The following is an 18,657-nucleotide window of genomic DNA, read 5'->3' as shown; positions in this document are numbered from 1 at the left end:
ACAGTAGCAGATATTATTGTAAAAATATCAAACTTCTGCTATGTTAAGATTATCCAAGCATACGCATGAAAAACAGCATATACAGTATTGATGACATGGTAGAAACTTTCTACAAAGAGATAACAGTGATGATAGAAAAACATGTTTTTTTAAAAAAAGTTCCATTATACAACAAAAATACGAGTGCTTTAAGTTCAGATATGCAACAAAGAGCAAGCAAACAGCAACATAAGGCCAGACAAAAACAGAGGTGATGAAATTAAGATAAAATAGGTCATTAATTGATCAGTTAATGTTTTTCCCTTGGGTGGGATGGTGCATGAGTGTTAATGTTTATGTTGATAAATTGGTACCATATTTCATAAAAATGAGAAGTGCAATTCCCCTGCCTAAGTGAACTCACCTGCTCAGTTAGTTCATCCATTAGTGGTGCTTGCTAAACATTAGCATACCAAATTAACAATGATAAGTTAGATAATGCTTTCTACTGCGAGGCAATCACCATTCTAGCTGATGTAAGAGATTTATGCTGTAAACACAAGCTCAGCTGAAGGCAAAAGCTTTATGGCTGCAGCTAATATGTTACTCATATCACTGGAATTTCTTCAGTGACGTTGTAGGCCTCTTGAGCAAACCTCTCTTTTGAAGAGCTGGTCTTATCTATGGTGACAAGCAAGAGAGGATTAGCCTCTAAATTGTACTACCTTTTCATCAAGAACACATACCATCTTTCCCATAATGCTAAATTGGCATGGGAAAGCTATCTTGCCATTACCCAATTTAAAATTATATTATACAGCAAATCAGCTCAGACATATTCCAGATATTATTAAAGGTAATAAAAATTTAATTTGGACAGAAATAGAAATTCAGGGTAAGGAATTAAGAATTGAAAGTATATTGTTTAAAGAAAAAATTATAGAAGGGATTAAAAAGATTACTAACCCTTTGCTTAAAACTATGTTAGAAAATTGGAAAAAGTTTAGAGGTATATTGAGCCCACTGATCTCTCCTTTATCCCAGGTGGTGGATTTAAAGAATTTTTCAGAAAATCTTTAAAAAAAACCTCTTAAGAATATATTAAAAAAATAAAGGGATAAATAGGATAAAAGACTAGATGGAGAAGATGAGAGATAAAGGAAATATAAAAGAGATGTTGGGAGGAGAGGGGATTTCATGGTTTAATATGATTCATATAGAAAGGTGGACAAGGGAATGGAATAGTAAGGAAGGGAAAAGTAGAAAAATGACAAAATTTGAAGAGATTATTGAAAAAAGATTGAAATTAGAGGAAAAGACAGAAAGGAAGGGAACTGTAAGTCAAATATATAAATTATTAATTCAGGTTGAACAGGATGCACAAGGATTAAAAATACAGTGACAATATGATTTGGATAAAGAAGTAATAGGAAAAGAATGGGACAAAATGTGGGTCCAAAGAATTATGAAGAACGTGTCTGTAAGGATAAAAGAAAATTGTTATAAGGTAATATGGAGGTGATATTTAATGCTGGTAAAACTGAATATAATAAATAAAAATGTATCATCACTATGCTGGAGGTGTAAAAAAGAGAAGGGGACATATATACATATGTGGTGGTCATGTGAAGTAAGAAAGCAAGAATGGAAGCAAATTTTTAAAGAAATAAGGGAAATAACTGGATTAAATATTCAAATGTCCCTGTCAATGGCTTTATTGAATTTGGTTAAGAAGGATCAATTGATGAAAGGAAATAAGGACTTAATACTAATAATGGTTACGGCAGCAAGGTTAATTTTTGCAAGAAACTCGAAAAATGATAACCAAGTCAATTTAGAAGAATGGTATTGAGAATCATGGGATATGGTAATTAATGATAAACTCACATGTGATATGAAAATAAGAAGAGGCCTATCAAAAATAATGATTTTAAGAAAATATTGAGTGTACTGTATTCTTGGAATATGTATTTTGGAGAAGGAAGAGGTATACACCGATGGAAGAAACAATGAAGTTTTGGAGAGAAAAGGGACTGAATGAAATTTAAAAATATTATTAATGCTAGCCCTGAGGGTGATGGTGGCACTGGTGTATTATGTAATTTTATTTTATTGTGGTGTTAGGTTTGCATTGTTTAGGTCGGATGTTTGTTTAATAATTTTTTAAAAGGAAAGCTGTCTTGTCATTTTGATTCCTGATGCCATTTGGCATTCCCAGTGGATCAAATACCTTAAATCACGTAAGGCAAAAATAAAATAAAAATAAAGACAAAAATGTTGTGGCACCTTAAAAACTGCTAAATTTTAATGTGAGATTTTGTGAATAAGTCTACTTCTTCAGATATAAGTGTTGGACTATATGGCAAATATATGGGACCATTGTCAAAGAGGCATTTCAGACCTGGCCTTTAAGACCCCTATTGACATTCAGTTCCCTGTCAGATAGCATTGTTGTATAAACATTAATTCCAAACTATGACTAACAAGCAGGAACAACATGGTAATGAGTATCTCTAATTACCAATGAGGTGTGTGAGGTGGCACTCATAGACAGTAAGGAAATACAGCTGGGAATTTCAGCAGATAAAACACAATATTTAACATTTGACAATGGCCTAAGAAACCTTATATTGAGCCCATTGAGATGGGTTTTAAACATATGTATACATTTTATCCTTGTTCTCTCTCTCTCTCTCTCTCTCTCTCTGGATTCTTGTCCTGTAGTTTCTCTTTTATAGAATGGTAACTTTCAGGTCTTGTGCAGAGTGACTAGGTAAATTTAAAATGATTTCAACAGGTTTCTGTGTATTGCCATTCCTGATGTCTGACTGTATCTATTAATTATTTTTGCACAGTCCTGTTTGTAGTGTCTCTTTTTTCTTCTAGGCTGTCTTTTTACCTAACTTTAGACATTCACAAGTTTCCCTCCATCAATGTATGTGTATAAAAACTAATACAATCATTGCCTGGGTCTTTATGAAGTAAACACTTATCTCCCCAAGCAATTTCCAAAAGAGACCCATTTATTGTTTTTGATGCTGTAGCCTAATCTGACAAAAGTTCTGGAGCAATGTTGATATATATGGATTTGATGAGAAACAATATTTTGATTTTGTACAAGATGTGATTTTCTTTGATCTGGGCAGCAGTCTCAATTATACCTCTTTGAAATCCGGCACAGATGCTATTTGTCAGGGTTTTGGTATGCTCTTTTTCTTTTCTGACTGAGAGACACACAGCTTTCCTGAAAATAGATGGATATTCTGCACAGCAGCTCATCCAACTCACAGTATTATGTTCTACGCTGGCTTTTTCAATATAAAGTGAAATTAGGCTGTGATCTATTTGAGTAGCTAAGTGATGTGCTGTGGGGTAAACAGTGATTGTGGTATGCTGAAGGTGAGTGAAAAGAGGGGAGATTTACCAGCAGCAAGGACATGGTACTAGGACCAGGGACCTATGAAGAGCAATTCCCTCATCCTTCTCCCTATAATAATAATAATTAACTGTCTCACTGGGACACACTGAAACCATACAAGAAAAGAGAGCAACTTGTAAAGTTTTGCAGCAAGAGTTGGAGCAAAACCGTTATCCTTTGTACTATTACCCTATTTAATTAATCCTCAGTGTCAAGTCTAGGTAAATTTCATGTAATAAAGGCCTAAGAAGTCCTTACCAGAAAGAAAGAAAGAAAGAAAGAAAGAAAGAAAGAAAGGAAGGAAGGAAGGAAGGAAGGAAGGAAGGAAGGAAGGAAGGAAGGAAGGAAGGAAGGAAGGAAGGAAGGAAGGAAGGAAGGAAGGAAGGAAGGAAGGAAGGAGGAATGAAAGGAAGAAAGAAAGAAAGAAAGAAAGAAAGAAAGAAAGAAAGAAAGAAAGAAAAAGAAAGAAAGAAAGAAAGAAACCTGAATAAACCAGAGCTAAGATAAATTAAAGGGAATATGTCAAAACTGTACAACACCATAATTGCACTGGAACCTTTCAAAAAAAAAAATTAATTGGAAGTGTGTTTAGTCGTTTAGTCGTGTCCGACTCTTCGTGACCCCATGGACCAAAGCACGCCAGGCCCTCCTGTCTTCTACTGCCTCCCGGAGTTGTGTCAGGTTCATGTTGGTTGCTTCGCAGACACTGTCCAGCCATCTCATCCTTGGTCGTCCCCTTCTCCTCTTGCCATCACACCTTCCTAACATCAAGGTTTTTTCCAATGACTCTTTTCCTCTCATGAGATGGCCAAAGTACTGGAGCCTCAGCTTCAGGATCTGTCCTTCCAGTGAGCACTCAGGGTTGATTTCCTTTAGAACTGATAGGTTTGTTCTCCTTGCAGTCCAGGGGATTCTCAAGAGCCTCCTCCAGCACCACAATTCAAAGGCATCAATTCTTCGGTGGTCTGCTTTCTTTATGGTCCAGCTCTCACTTCCATACATCACGACAGGAAAAACCATAGCTTTGACTATTCGGACTTTTGTTGGCAAGGTGATGTCTCTGCTTTTCAAGATGCTGTCCAGATTTGTCATCGCTTTCCTCCCAAGAAGAAGGCGCCTTTTAATTTCAGGGCTGCTGTCTCCATCTGCAGTGATCATGGAGCCCAGGAAGATAAAATTTGACACTGCCTCCATATCTTCCCCTTCTATTTCCCAGGAGGTGATGGGACCAGTGGCCATGATCTTAGTTTTTTTGATGTTGAGTTTCAGACCGTTTTTTGCACTCTCCTCTTTCACTCTCATTACAAGGTTCTTTAATTCCTCCTCACTTTCTGCCATCAGAGTGGTATCATCTGCATATCGGAGGTTGTTGATATTTCTTCCGGCAATCTTAATTCCGGCTTGGGTTTCTTCCAGTCCAGCCTTCCGCATGATGTATTCTGCATATAAGTTAAATAAGCTGGGGGACAATATACAGCCTTGCCGTACTCCTTTCCCAATTTTGAACCACTCAGTTGTTCCATGACCAGTTCTAACTGTTGCTTCCTGTCCCACATATAGGTTTCTCAGGAGATGGATAAGGTGGTCAGGCACTCCCATTTCTTTAAGAACTTGCCATAGTTTGCTGTGGTCCACACAGTCAAAGGCTTTCGCATAGTCAATGAAGCAGAAGTAGATATTTTTCTGGAACTCTCTGGCTTTCTCCATAATCCAGCGCAAGTTAGCAATTTGGTCTCGAGTTCCTCTGCCTCTTCGGAATCCAGCTTGTACTTCTGGGAGTTCTCGGTCCACATACTGCTGAAGCCTACCTTGCAGGATTTTGAGCATAACCTTGCTAGCGTGTGAAATGAGTGCAATTGTACGGTAGTTGGAGCATTCTTTGGCACTGCCTTTCTTTGGGATTGGGATGTAGACTGATCTTTTCCAACCCTCTGGCCACTGTTGAGTTTTCCAAACTTGCTGGCATATTGAATGTAGCACGTTAACAGCATCATCTTTCAAGATTTTAAATAGTTCAACTGGAATGCCATCACCTCCACTGGCCTTGTTGTTAGCCATGCTTTCTAAGGCCCACTTGACTTCGCTCTAAAGGATGTCTGGCTCAAGGTCAGCAACTACATTGTCTGGGTTGTACGGGATATCCAAATCTTTCTGATATAATTCCTCTGTGTATTCTTGCCACCTCTTCTTGACGTCTTCTGCTTCTGTTAGGTCCCTCCCATTTTTGTCTTTTATCATGTTCATCTTTGCGCAAAATGTTCCTCTAATATCTCCAATTTTCCTGAACAGATCTCTGGTCTTTCCTTTTCTGTTATCTTCCTCTGTTTCTTTGCATTGTTCATTTAAGAAGGCCCTCTTGTCTCTCCTTGGAAGTAGCTAGAAACATTTCCCCCTCTTGGACGCATAGCTAGAAACATTTCCCCCTCTTGGACGCATACCTTAACATGGTGAAGTGGCTAAATTCTGTCAATGGATCTGAGAGCAATGCTATCAAGAGATGAGGCTCCAAGGTAAGTCTGTACTCCTAGCAGGGTTACCCAAAGTGGAATGATCACAGCTGAGACACCAAACTAAGATGCAGCCACCCTCTTCAAGTTCCAATAGTGATGGGACGGTGGCAGCAGTAGTTGAAGGGGAAACTGGCAGAGGAGGCAATGGCGGTGACACTCAAGCTAACTTTTGTTAGTACTGCGCAGAAGGTGGCAATGGTAAACCACTGTGGAACTTTTTTTTTAACCATGAAAACCCTATGATGAGATTGTCCAAAATGAAACAAGAGAAAGGGCTAGAAGATTATACTTCCAGGAGTAGACTGGAATGGGATATTTTCAGTCTGATTGAAAATGTCTGAAAAATGATGAATTCACAAGACATGGAGCAACTGAAATTCCTCTTTTAGCTCAGTCTTTTCCCAAAGGACAGACTATGACCCTCCAGACAAAACTGAAGTGCAAGTGGAGGTGGCAGGACTGCAGCTGGCGACTGATAAACAATACTACCTTGAATGATTTACGATTTCCAGGGCCAGATGAACTGTATCCAAGAATATTGAAGGAACTGGCAGAAGAACTCTTAGAACCACTGTCTATTTTTTCTCGAAATGTCAGATGACTGGAGGATATCAATCCCAGGGAAAATTCTGGAACAGATTATAAAAGGTCACAATGGAAGCACCTAGAAAACAATGCAGTAATAACTAGAAGCCAACACAGATTTGTCAAGAACAAATCCTGCTAGACTAACCTGATCTCAATTTTGATTGAGTATTACCTCCCTGATAGACAGAGGGAATGCTATAGATATAGTATACCTTGACTTCACCAAAGTGCCCCATGATATTCTGATCAGCAAGCTAACTAGGTGTGAGCTGGAAAGAACAACTGTCGGGTGGATGCACAGTTGGCTACAGAATCTTATTCAGTTGGTGATGATTAATGGCTTCTTTTCAAACTGGGTGGCAATAACAAGTGGGCTACCCCAGGGCTCAGACCTGGGCTCTATGCTCTTCAACATTTTTATTAATGACTTGAATGAAAGGGTGCTGGGAATGCTAATGAAAATTGTTGATTACATAAATTGGATGGAATAGCTAATACCCTGGAAGACAGAAACAAAATTCAAAATTGTCTGAATACTCTGGAGCACTGGCCTGAAATAAAAAAAAAAAAAAATGAAATTTAACAGATAGAAGTGCAAAGTACTGCACTTAGGAAAAAGAAACCAGACACACAGTTACAAGATGGGGGATATCTGGCTCAGCAATACTATGAGCGAGAAAGACCTTTGAATCATCATAGATCACAAGCTGAATATGAGCCGACAGTGAGACTTGGCTACAAATATGGCAAATGCTATTTTAGAATGCATTTACAGAAGTGTAATCTTCAAATTCTGTAAGGTACTAGTTCCCCTCTATTCAGCACTGGTTAGGCCTCATCTTGAGTTTTGTGTCCAGTTCTGGACACCACACTTCAAGAAGGATGCTGACACATTGGAACAAGTGCAGAGGAGGGCAACAAGGATGATCAGGGGGCTGGAAACTAAGCCTTATGAGGAAAGATTAAAATAACTGGGCATATTTAGCCTTAAGAAAAGAACACAGAGGGACGGTATGACAAAACTCTTCAAATACTTATACGGAGGAAGGGCAGGATCTTTTCTCAATCATCCCAGAGTGCAGAACAGATAATAATGGACTCAAGGTGTAGTATCTCTGCTAAAACAATGCCAGGAGCTGTTAATATAAAAATAAAGCTGAAAAAGAACACTAAAATAATAGTAGTGCAAAAATATAATTCAAACAACATTACTGATGAATTTAAACTCCATATTAGAAACAGATTTGCTTTACTAAATGGAAATGACCATGAATGAAGTGAAATCAGAGATATGAGAGAAGAATACAAAAAAAGATTATTTCTGTAGTAAAAAGAAAATAAAAACCCAAATGGATGATGATGAAAGAAGTGCTTATAATTGTAAAGGACAAGTGAGAAGCAAAGCTAAAAGATGACCGAAACAGGGTCAGAATCCTGAATGCAGCTTTCCAGTAACTGGCACATTGAGAACAAAGAGAACTGTTACTATAACCAGTGCAAAGAGATAGAGGAGGACAGCAAACGGGAAAAAATAAGGAATCTCTTCCAGAAGATCAAAGGAATCAAAGGAAAATTTAAGCCTTGATTAGGAGTGCTGAAAGACCAACAGGAAAGCACGCTGTCTGACCAGAAGAAAGTGGAAACAATACAGAAGAGATAAAGAGATGGAAGATTGCTTTGAAGATGAATCCTAAAATGAAGAACCTGCAGTTCTAGAAAATGAAGTGAAAGCTTGGAAGAAATTGATCACCAGAGTAGATGGAATACCAATAAAAATATTTCAAGCCACAGAGACTGAATCTGTTAAAATCCTAACAAGAATATGGAACAGATATGGAAAACAATGGCTCACAGACTGGCAACTTTCAATATGCATTTGAATTCCCATGGAAGGTGCCAAGGAGTATAGTAACTATAGGACCATTGCTCTAATCTCCCATGCAAGCAAAGTGATGCTCAAAGGGTCGCAACAAAGGCATATATGGATCGAGAAAGACTTGATGTTCAAGTTGGTTTCCAAAAAGGAAGAATCACTTGTGATCAGTTTGCAAATATCTGCAGGCTACTGGAGAGCACCAAAGAATTTCAGAAATAAAATGGGTTATGCTTTATAGACTACTCGGCCCCCTGGTCCTTTGTTGTGGAATTCCACAGGGGTGGAATTCCACATCTTCCCTGTTTAACATTTACATGAGACAACTGGGGGAGTTCGTCCTGAGTTTTGAAATGTTTTGTCACCAATATGCAGATGACACACAACTCTATCCCTCCATTGCCACAGTGTAAGCTGTCTGGACCCTGAGTAGCATCCTTTGACCCTTAAGCGATGCTTGGCCTTGATGATGGACTGGATGAGGGCTAACAGACTGCAATTGAATCCTAACAAGATTGAGATCTTGTTGTTGGGAGAGGATCCTGACCAGCTAGGGGGTATTCTGCCTGGCCTGGATGGGGTCACACTTCTTCTACAGGACCAAGTCCATAACCTGGGAGTGTTCCTGGGCCTGGCACTCTCCATTGAAGAATCAAATTTCTGTCAGGTCTGCCATTTGTCATCATTGGCAGATTGCACAGTTGCAGCCCTATCTGGGCAGGAAATCCCTGATCACATTTGTTCATGCATTGGTAGTCTTGATTATTAATGCATAAATCGAATAATAAATAAATAAATAAATAAATAAATAAATAAATAAATAAATAAATAAATAAATAAATAAATCTTGTCTGATTCCACACCAAATTTAAACTTTTAGTGTTAACTTATAAAGCTCTAAACGGTCAGGGACCTCAGTAATTGTTGAAGAATCTCTCTCTAAAATCTAACATCTCAGGTTGTGTTGTTGCAGGTGGCCATCCCAAGGGAGTCCTGGAAAACATCCACCAGGAATGGTGCTTTTTGGTGGTGGCCACAACATTATTGAATTCACTGCCTGCAGATGTGTGCCAAGCTCCCTCCCTGCTGTCCTTCAGGAAACAAGTGAAAACAGTGCTGTTTAAACTGGCAATTGGTTCCATTCTCCCTAAATGAGAGACATTTCAACCCATTTTGTGTACATTTCAATTGATTTGTTGCCACCATCCTTGGGTGTGTGTGTTATGTGTTACCCATCCGTCCGTCCGTCCATCCATGCATCCATCCATCTTAAATTATTTATATGCTGCCTTTCTCCTCTTAGGGGACCCAAGGCGGCTCACAACAGGTAAAATGAGAAATTTTAAAACACTCCATCCGTCTGTCCATCCGTCCGTCCGTCCGTCCATCTGTCCGTCCGTCCATCCATCCATCCATCTTAATTCATTTATATGCTGCCTTTCTCCCCTTAGGGGACCCAAGGCAGCTCACAACAGGTAAAATGAGAAATTTTAAAACACTATATAAATAACGCAATTTTTTTTAAAAAATTAAACATACAGTAAGATTAAAACAATCAAGTATAAAAACATTTAAAATATATAAGTAAAAGAACAGCATTATTGAGATAACATACTGCTTAAAGGACAGCTTGAAGTGGAAGGGCTTTGCTGGACGATGAAAGGACAAGAGGGAGGGGGTCAACCTTCAAGAGGATCTTAAAAGCCAAGAAGGCTCATATGGGATAATATGGTCTTTCAAATAGCCTGGACCCAGTCCATATTCGTTTATATTTATGATGTTTGGCTTGTTATTTTGTTATGGTTATTTTTATCTTAAGCATTATTTTGTGTCCAATTCTGTCTTAGAAAGAAAGAGAGAGAGAGAGAGAGAGAGAGAGAATGTTGCTGGAGACCAAGACCAAGATAATTCACACTCTTGTATTCCCAATAATCATGTGTGGTTGTGAAAGCTGGAACAACAAAGAAAGCTGACAGGATTTTTTAAAATTAATTTGTGGTATGGTGCTACTTTGAGTACATTATGAGAAAGCAAGATTATCTGGAAAAAACAATGATGCTGGGAAAGGTGGAAGGCAGCAGGCAAAGAGGAAGACCAAATACAATGGGTTCCTTTAGGGAGACCAAAGACTCCCTAAGGGAGCCCATCAGCTTGAGTTTACAAGAGCTGAGTAGGGCCATTAAGGACAGGGCACGTTGGGGATCTCATTCATAAGGTCACTATAAGTCGAAGGTGACTTTATGGGCACATAACAACAATGAAGCATTTTAGATGCAATCATGAAAATTTAAGAGCCTAGGTTGGAAGTTCTCCTATGAGTTTGGTTTCTCCCTCTCAGGCACCAAAGATATTTCTGTGATGCCTTTTGCTATGAGGTTCCAACTTCAGCCAAGAAGAAAAAAATAGATATGTCCTGGGGGAAGGGGGGCAAGGAGTGAAGCAATGCAGCCTATCCTGAAACCAAGAGGACATTTGGACACGCCTGAGTGCCGGTCTGTTTCAGAGCTAATCCATCCCCTTCACAGAGAATGGTCTGCAGAGGAGGAGGAGGGAGGACAAAAAAGAGGGTTCCCTTGCTGTTTCTGGCCTAACAAGCAAATACTGGAAGACAGCTTAAATTACAACAGATTTAATTAATACATTTACATGTACATTTATATACTCTATTACATTTATACCCTGCTTTCCCCAACTATTTTTGTTAAAATCACTAATAGTCTTTTCCCTCGTACTACTGTATTCTTATATCTTAATATCTTCTTTCCCCTTCTCCTTTGTTAATTTTTCTTTTCTCTTTTTCTACAAGAATTATCTCCCCTTGCCTGGAAAGGTGGCTATTTATATAGTGGGAATTGTTAAGTGTTAAGTTGTGAGTGAATCAATACTGTTTACCAAATACTCAAATAAACCAGTTAGCATGAGAAATCAATTGGTCCCTGTGACATTCTTTTTCCTTCATATACCACCTCAATAAGCAGCTGCAGAAATCCATAATTCATAATAAGTGATGAATTTATCAGACTAGGCAGAATGAGGCCACTTCCTCAGTTGGGAGTAGAGAAGTAGTGGTGGATTGGGATCAGGATCCATCTTGGCTGTGGTCAACAGATAACAAACCAACTAATTCTAACATTTTATTGTGCTCTTGGAAATATCATAGAAATCATAGAAAATCATAGAAAAGTGAAGTTGGAAGGGGCCTACAAGGCCATCAAGTCCAGCCCCCTGCTCAATGCAGGAATACAATCAAATTTCATCAAAGATGAAATTGAACCAATGGATTTATGAATTATATGAGGTCTATTAACATTCCCAGAATGTTTATAGCCCAGAATGAAAATAGTCACTCTCTTGGACGCATACTTTAATATGGGGAGATTTAAGGGTGTCAGGGATGTTCATAGAAATATCACCAGAAAGTTAGACTTGGGAGCTTAGCCTTCTAAACTCCATTGAGCCCCATTCAAGAGGGAACAGTCAAAGCTTATCCAGATTACGATGCAATCATCTTCTTGGGGAATTAACAGCTGGATCCACAGAAATTTTTTGGTCATTCCACTTGCGATGGGGGCAGAGGAAATATTGAAAAGGAACCAACTGGGCACCAGCAGTAATAGAAGGTAAGACTAGTAGAGAATTTTTAATAGATAGTGGCAGTGACACTCAACCCAACATTACTTACTACTGCGTAGAAGAAGGCAGTGGTAATTCAATTCAAAATATCTGTATTTCCAAAAAACCCCTATGACTATAGTCTAAAATGAAACGAGACCATGCCGGAAGTTGAGATTCCCAGGCTAGAAGGCACTTAATCAGTTACTACGGAAAAACAAAGGACAAGTATGAATAGCGCTGCAGCTAATTAAAAAGGGGGGGGATTGAAGCCCAAAGGAAGCCCAAATTTGCTGGTGTTCAGAAAGGTAAAAGGAAAGTATGATGCTGCATGACACATGGAATTGGAACATGGGACATGAGAAACATAATCAAGCTAAGACAGAAATAATAAAACAGGAAATAAAATGCTTGAACATTTTAATATTTGTGGTGGGCAAACTAAATTGGACTAGAACAGAACATTTTCAATCAGGTAATTACGAAGTAATTTGTAATTACTTTTTGAAATTTTGTAACTTTGGAAGTGACAAACGCAGAAGAAACAACATAGCTTAAATGGTAAGTCATGATGAAGCACAAGCAACCAGGAGCTATAATGTAAAGTCTGGCTGAATAATACTAAGCAGATCACAAACTGAAAGATGTGCTGATAATAATATGTGATTGGAATGCAAGAATTTGGTCTAAGAGTCAAATACAAAGCAGAAGATCAACTTCTAGAATTTTATGAAGCCAGCAATTTGCTTACTGGAATCAAGTTTACTGCAGTTATGAAGCCCCCAAATGTATGTATGAACAAAAACAGATGGCCAGTATAGAAATAAAATGAACTGCAGTATATAATTAAAAGAAAAAGATGGGGAAGCTCTATTTTCTGCAAAAACAAGATCAGGAACAGTCATTGTTATAGACCAGCCTGGGACCCCATGACACATTTGAAGGGGGCAAAAACTGGAAACAATTCTCCACACGCCACCTTACTAGGTTCATTACGCATTATATCCAATCCTGATTCAGCTTGTATTTCTTTCATATTGTGTTTATGTCTGTGGCCAAAAAAAAAAAAAAAAGGTTGAGAATAGTATAGACCTTAAAATAATATCAAAATATTGGCACAATAAAAGATAAACCAGAAAATGGGGGCAGAGAAGAGACTTATTTAAATATTTTGCCTTTTCTTTTCTCCCTCCTTTCTCTTCATTTTTTTTCCTTTAATTTTGCCAATATGCTAAGACTCTCTTATTTCCAACTTCTCTTTACTATATCTTGTTGATTTTTCATTTGCCTAATGTTGCCTAATTTAAACCTATCTAGCCCAGAGCTAAATTTTGCTTTGATTTCTTGGGTATTGTAGAAGATATGTCCTGCTTTTCTTTTAAAACTTTGTTGTTGTTGCTATTGCTCACTTCTTTTTATCCCTATGCGATAGATGCCAAAAAGCTATTACTGAAAATCTAACATAGCTATTTCTTTGGACAGTAGTATCAAAAATTAAAGCGATGCTAAAAAAAACACCCTAAAGTAATCATTGTGCCAAAATATAATTTAAATAACATTCCTAAAGAATTTAAATACCACGTATAAAGCATTATGAAATTCAGCTGGCTATGAACCTGTGCTGTGGATTGAAACTAGAAATATTTTAAAGCAGTGGTCCTCAACGTTGGGCCTCCAGATGTTGTTGAACTACAACTCCCAGAAGCCTTTGCCACCACCTCTGCTGGCCAGGATTTCTGGGAGTTGAAGTCCAAGAACATCTGGAGGCCCAAGGTTGGGGACCACTGTTTTAAAGGATGTATGCAAAAGGCCTGTTTCGGTAGTTTAAAAGAAAAGGCTTTATTGAGTAACTAGCAAAATTCTTAAAATTATTGGAAATATGCAACACAGAATGTACAGTGTATGTGGATATGTAGATACGAATATTTAAATATATTTACTAGGACCAGATTGTTGTATCTGCATAAAATACAATTTGAACCAATGAGAATATGTCTGTCATCAGCCAGGCATCTATAAGGCAGGTGTCAGCCAGAAATCTGTCATATAGGGGAAATGACACAGATAGGGACTGATAGGGACCAAGGTACCCTCTAACTTTCAGCTCTGCTGAGTGGGACACTGCCTCTCTCACACTTGACTTTGCCCATGTGCGTGCACACAACCCCAACACCAACACCCCACACAGGGTTCTGCCACGACCAGTACCTAACATGATCGCTGCATGGAGGAGGAAGACAGGTGCCCACAGGGAGGCAGAAGCATGCATGCACACGCCCAGCTTAGAGGGAACCTTGATAGGGACCCAGGCAATATGAAACGAAGACAGGGTCCAATAAGGGACAGACTGGTTATGTTATAGGCAGGGTGCCATACGACAATACGTACTTCACACAGAAATAAAGATGTAACTGCCTATAGAAGTCGAGTAGGTAATAATATGCAATAGGGCCAGTTTGAGTATTACGAATATAATAATATTACGATGAGATAGTTATTTATTAAAGAAAATATGTCTGTCATACCAGGTGTCTAAGCACTATATGTTATGTTTTATAAATGTTTATTGGTAGTACACATTTATTCATGTTTTAACTACAGCACTAATGTTATTTGAATATCACTTGATAGCACAAACAAACATGGGAGAACCTACCAATCTTACACTCTCTATAAAAGTAAAAAGCAAAGCAAAAGCAAAGCGTACTGCTTATATACCGCCCCATAGTGCTTCAAGCACTCTCTGGGCGGTTTACAAGTTAATTATGCAGGTTACACATTGCCCCCCCCCCCAGCGAGCTGGGTACTCATTTTACCGACCTCGGAAAGATAGGAGGCTGAGTCAACCTTGAGCCGGCTACCTGGGATTGAACCCCAGGTTGTGAGCACAGTTTTGGTTGCAGTACATCGGTTTAACCACTGCGCCACAAGGTGTTCTTTTATCCAAATATTTCCAGCTGTTATATGTAAATGCTGCTAAATTATAGGTTATAATTTATTTGTTACTGTATAACCAAAAGCCAACAGAAATAACATGAAGCAAAAGTAGAAGGAGACAGAAGCAGAGTCAAAATCATAAGCATAACTTTTAGGGATCTGTTACACAGAGACAAACAGATATATCACAATATATATTGCAAGGAAATAGAAGAGAACAACAACAATTTTTTAAAAAAAGGAAAAATAAGATCTTTTGTAACACCCCAGAAATCAAAGCAAAATGTAAACCCAGATTATGTTTAAATTATACCTGATTAGACCTGCTGGAAGATAACATAAAGAAAAGATAGGAACACTACAGTGAACAGTCACACAGAAGAGATGCAGGGATGACATAGTTCTTTGAAGAAGAGTCCTATGATGAAGAACCTGTGATTTTAGAAAGCAAGATGAAGTCTGCTCTCAAAACAACTAGAAAAAAGGCCTTCCAAGCTACAGAAATTGAATCCATCTACATCCTAAAAGGCCTTCCAAGCTACAGAATGAATCCATCTACATCCTAAAAACCCCTTCATGGACTGCTGCCTTGTCATGGGGAAGGGGCTTGAGTAACTCAAAGAAGCTATGGCCTATGCCGTTCAGGGACACCCAAGATGGACAGGTCATAGTGGAGAGTTCTGACCAAACACAATCCACCTGGAGCAGGAACTGGCAAACCACTCCAGTATCTTTGCCAAGAATACACCATGAACAGAAACAAAAGGCTAAAAGATATGACACTGGAAGATGGGCCCCTCAGGTCAGAAGGTGTCCAATATATTACTGAGGAAGAGTGGAGGACAAGTACAAGTGTAGCTCCAGAGCTAATGAAGTGGTTGGGCCAAAGCCGAAAGGACACTCAGCTGTGGATATACTGGAAGGGAAAGGAAAGTCCAATGCTGCAAAGAAATATACTGCATAGGAACCAGGAATGTAAGATCTATGAACCTTGATAAGCTGGATGTGGTCAAACAGGAGATGGCAAGAATAAACATTGACATCCTGGGCGTCAGTGAATTAAAATGGATGGCAAAGTGATCCTCAGGGTTTTGCAACAAAGACATTTGCTATTGGAGAAAAGAATACTGTGAGGATGGAATAGGTTTCCCATTTGGAAAGATGTCAAACGAGGCTGCATTTTATTTCCCTGTCTGTTCAATCTATGTGTAGAACACATCATGCAGAAAGCTGAATTAAATTCAGATAAAGGAGGTGTGAAAATTGGTAGAAGAAATGTCAATAATCTAAAATATGCAGATTGTACCTATAACTGTTAGAAAAGCATTCACTTGAAATGACTACCAAGGAAGTTTAAAGAAGGAAGTGCAGAAACAAAATTTTATTTGAACTTGAAGACATGAAAAAAAATGACTACAAAAGAATTATATAACTTTAAAGTTGATAATAAACAAACTGAAATTGTTAAATATTTTCTATTCCTCAATTAAATTATCAATCCAAATAGAGACTGCAGCCAAGAAATCAGAAGACTGAAACTTGGAAGTAAAGCTGTGAACAAAAATGGAAAATATTGTGAAGTACAAAGATGTGCTGCCAAATCATGAACATTACTGTATCTCCAATTACAATGTGGAAGCTGGATAGTGAAGAAAACTGAAAAGAAAAGAAAATATGATGCAAAATATGATGTTGGAGGAGAGCTTTACAGATACCATGGACCAGCAGAAAGGTGAGTAAGCAGGTCCTAGAAGAAACTAAGTCTGAAAACTAACTAGAAGCAACAAAGACTAAATAAAGGATCCTGTACTTTGAACATATCATTGAAAACCTCACTGGAAAACACAATAATACTGAGAAAAACAGTAATGCTGAGAAGGCAGCAGGAAAAGAGAAAGGCCTAACATGAGATAGATTGGAGATAAAGGAAGTCATGGCCTTTAGTTTGAAAGATCTGAGCAGGGTAGCTAGCAGAACCATTGTTTAGGATTTCAACCCTGAATTTGCTTATACTATTTATTGTATTCTAATCTGTTATGCATGTGTAAATCACATTTGATTGCCCAGTCAATTATTTAACCATATAATAAATATAATAATGTAATTTAAATTGAGCCACACTGTGAACACTGGTTAACTTAGGTTTTCTCAAGAGTTAAAGGATCATCAGCATAGAGAGAGGATCTTAGTAGGGTATCTCCTTGCTTGCAAATGTCCCCAGTTTAAATTCCTGGCATTTCTAAATGAGTCTGTGGGAAATCTCCTATCTAAAATCCCAGAGAGATTCTGATAGTCAGACCTTATTGATTTAGACAGACCAGTGATCTGACGTGGTATAAAGCAGGTTCAGATAATTCCAGGAAGCATGTTGATTCAGCCAGAACAGGCTCTGGGTCTGTGAAAATATACTAGGCATTTCCAATATTTAGCTTGGCAGCTAAGTGTTGAGTTCACTTCATTCCTGCTTTATTCAATGTATTAATGACAAGCAAGACCAGAATTTAGAAAGCTGGAAAATTAATTTGTGTTATGGGCAGAAACCAAACCATCAGTCAGTGGCTTAAATCCTCTTGCCCATGGAAGGATGAGGACATTAAAGGCAGATATTTTCAGTAACTAAAAACTTCCCCCTTCTTGCCTGCAGCTTGTCCAACTTGCAAGCAATCAGTTTTTATCATATGGAAGCCATGGAAGCTGTTGGGACAGGAGTAAGTCTTCAATTACCAAAAACTGCTGCTGCCAAATGATGTTAGTGGCAGTGAGAGGTCTTTGGTAGGTGGTTTGCCCTTGAGTCACAGCTGGCTATAAACCTAAATAACAAGTCTGATGACTCATCCTGAGAATGTCTCCATTGCTAAAATGAGCATCAGAAACAGTCATACTTACTATTTGTAAGCCCAGAAGACATTTCCATTTACTATATGTAAGATAATATACACTACATACCAAGCTGTCTAACTGATATTCTTCTCATATCCAAGTCTGATTTGGGCACTGAAGAAGGGTCTCTGAGATGGGGGAGGCAGCAAGAGCCAGTAGCAAGAATGGGGCTACAAGTGAAGCCCAGGTTTCAGAAGGGCCGACCAGCACTGAGCACAGACTTGCTGCGCCTGCTAAAATGCTTGGCCCTGTAGTAGGAAAGCAGGCTCTGTGCTGTGCAGAGCAACAGCAGTACCGCTCCTTCTCCAACTCAGGCTCAGAGGATAATTGGCCCCAGACACATACAGTCTTCCTGTCCCACGAAAACATAAAAACATCTCTATAACTTGCCTTCCTTTTTTAAGGTGGCTAAAGAGGTTCACCAAAGGGAAAATGCTGGTGAGCAAAAGGAGGCATACGAGACCCAGGGACCCAGGGACCCTATAGAGTGATCCTGGTGGCTGGGCACGAGGATCTATAGAGTCCCTTCCAGCTCTGCAGGTCCAAGATGATGATGGTGGTGATCTCTTCCTCTGGCAGCATGGCAGATTGGGTGCTTTGACAGTGCTAAGGATAAGCAGGAACTACAACCTCTACCTTCTTGCTCCTGCACATCTTCTTCCTCTCCCTTTCCAGGCGGCAGAGCTGAGAGATTAGGTTGTCCTGAGCTCAAGGCTCACCACTAGAGTGTGCCAAAAAAGCATGTAAGTAGGCAAGGATGGCTGCTAATGCATGGAGCCGCTGCCTAATCCTCTTACTCACCTGTACTCACCTGTACTCACCTGTCTGACTGACAGAAAGAACCAGCAGGGTTTCAGAGG

At 38.9% G+C, this 18,657-nt stretch overlaps 1 protein-coding gene across 1 annotated transcript in view; it reads right to left on the bottom strand.

Annotated features, from left to right (window-relative positions):
• TMEM121 (transmembrane protein 121) overlaps window positions 1-18,657 on the bottom strand; it is a 36,738-nt gene that overhangs the window by 16,761 nt on the left and 1,320 nt on the right. The window lies entirely within an intron of this gene.

Source organism: Pogona vitticeps, chromosome 4 (assembly GCF_051106095.1).
Source record: "Pogona vitticeps strain Pit_001003342236 chromosome 4, PviZW2.1, whole genome shotgun sequence".
Classification (NCBI taxonomy): domain Eukaryota; kingdom Metazoa; phylum Chordata; class Lepidosauria; order Squamata; family Agamidae; genus Pogona; species Pogona vitticeps.
This window is presented reverse-complemented; position numbering and strand designations above follow the sequence as displayed.